Here is a 2,500-nt window from a genome sequence, read left to right on the forward strand (position 1 = left end):
CATTTCTTGGTATTTTGAGCTGAAATTTTGCAGAGAGGTTGGCAAAAATCCAATCCACCTTCATTAATTTTCCCAGAATTTTTCGAGGTCGGGAAGTATTTGTTTTAATTTTCCTACCATTAGAAATCGAGTAAATCCGCAAAACTAGGAACCGGCCCGGAATGACCCCAAATTCAGTGGGCAGCCTCATAAAAATATGGCTGATTTTACTAGATTGGTTTCATGTGGAAAGCACGACGTTTTCTTGTAGGAATGCGGGAACCCCGGCAGCTCGCCTGCCGCGGCCAGCGACGTCGGGGACGCTGGCCTGCGCTGTCGAGCCCGCGAGGGCTGTCTCCGCGGCAGGCCCCCCCTGAACGGGGCACGACAGGCCACCGCGCTGGCTCGTCCAGCGTCGACAGTCCCTCGTCCAGGTTTCAGATCGCGCCAAGTCGAACCCATGACCTGCTCAAGCCATCGTGCGCTGCCGAATTCGCATCTGCGTGTAGGCTGCCATTCCACGCGGCAGCCCCTGTTTTCGTCAGCGTGCCCCCCTGACGAATTTTCCTGCCTGGCCCAGTCCAGCGTCCAGCCCCTGTTCGTCGAAAAATCTGCGCTGCTGATTTTCCACGACGAGCCTACTTTCGTCAGCGTGCCCCCCTGACGAATTTTCCTGCCTGGCCCGGCCAGTCCAGCCCCTGTTCGTCGAAAAATCTGCGCTGCCGATTTTCCACGCGGCAGCCCCTGTTTTCGTCAGCGTGCCCCCCTGACGAATTTTCCTGCCTGGCCCGGCCAGTCCAGCCCCTGTTCGTCGAAAAATCTGCGCTGCCGATTTTCCACGCGGCAGCCCCTCTTTTCGTCAGCGTGCCCCCCTGACGAATTTTCCTGCCTGGCCCGGCCGGTCCAGCATCCAGCCCCTGTTCGTCGAAAAATCTGCGCTGCCGATTTTCCACGCGGCAGCCCCTCTTTTCGTCAGCGTGCCCCCCTGACGAATTTTCCTGCCTGGCCCGGCCGGTCCAGCATCCAGCCCCTGTTCGTCGAAAAATCTGCGCTGCCGATTTTCCACGCGGCAGCCCCTGTTTTCCTCAGCGTGCCCCCCTGACGAATGTTCGTCGAAAAATCTGCGCTGCCGATTTTCCACGCGGCAGCCCCTGTTTTCCTCAGCGTGCCCCCCTGACGAATGTTCGTCGAAAAATCTGCGCTGCCGATTTTCCACGCGGCAGCCCCTCTTTTCGTCAGCGTGCCCCCCTGACGAATTTTCCTGCCTGGCCCGGCCGGTCCAGCATCCAGCCCCTGTTCGTCGAAAAATCTGCGCTGCCGATTTTCCACGCGGCAGCCCCTCTTTTCGTCAGCGTGCCCCCCTGACGAATGTTCGTCGAAAAATCTGCGCTGCCGATTTTCCACGCGGCAGCCCCTCTTTTCGTCAGCGTGCCCCCCTGACGAATTTTCCTGCCTGGCCCGGCCGGTCCAGCATCCAGCCCCTGTTCGTCGAAAAATCTGCGCTGCCGATTTTCACCGACGAGCCTACTTTCGTCAGCGTGTCCCCTTGACGAATTTCCCTGCCTGGCCTGGACAGTCCATCTTCCAGCCCATGTTCATCGAAAAATCTGCGCTGCCGATTTCCCCGACGAACCTGCAGCTGCACAAATCTGCGCTGCCGATTTCCCCCCCTGTCGGCATGGCTGCCGCTGCCCCGATGTCCAGACCAACAGTCTTTTTTGTCGACTTTGCCGATTTTGTCCGCGCTGCCGATTCCAACACTACCCCCTGCATCCAAACCAGCATTGTTTCGTCAGCTCTTCCCCTGACGATTTTAGCCCTGTAACAAACAGTAGGCCTCCAATCCCGCCAACGGGAGCCAAGTTGATAGGGAAGAGAATTGAATGACGCGCCTGGTCCTCGCACCCCGCCACCCGAGGGGCCTTTTTCCCGGCAGCCTCTGAAAAACTCTAGCTTTCACGGTCCTCGCCGCCCCTCACCACCATGGCAGGCCTCTAATCCCACCCATCAGCAGTTGTAGCCGATAGGGCAGTGATTTGAATGACGCGTCGCGGGCCGCCGGGTCATCTCACCCGGCCATTAATTGGAGCGTTTTTGGCTGGCCGAGGATGGGGGGATGGATCTCTTCTTCCGAAAAAGCAAACAGTACATCGGGAGTTATGTTGACGGGGCATGGAATTGAATGACCCGTCGCGGGCCGCCGGGTCATCTCACCCGGCCATCCCGGGGAGCGTTTTTCCCGGCAGCATCGGGGAAACTCTTGCTTTCACTGCCCGCTGCCCAAGTCCCCACTCGCATCGGCCCCCCGCGCCAACAAGCCAACGCTGCCGAATCGGCAGACACTGCTGCCGAGTCTGCCGACACTGCCCCGCGGGCTGCCACTGCCCCAGTGTCTAAACCAGCGGTCTTTCTCATCGAGCCTTGGACTATCCAGTCCGTCCTGACTCATCGCCAGCACCTGCTGCCGATTCTGCCGACTTTGCCGATTTTCTCGGCGCTGCCGATTCCAACACTGCGCCCA

The sequence above is a fragment of the Populus nigra genome, chromosome 2 (assembly GCF_951802175.1).
Source record: "Populus nigra chromosome 2, ddPopNigr1.1, whole genome shotgun sequence".
NCBI lineage: Eukaryota > Viridiplantae > Streptophyta > Magnoliopsida > Malpighiales > Salicaceae > Populus > Populus nigra.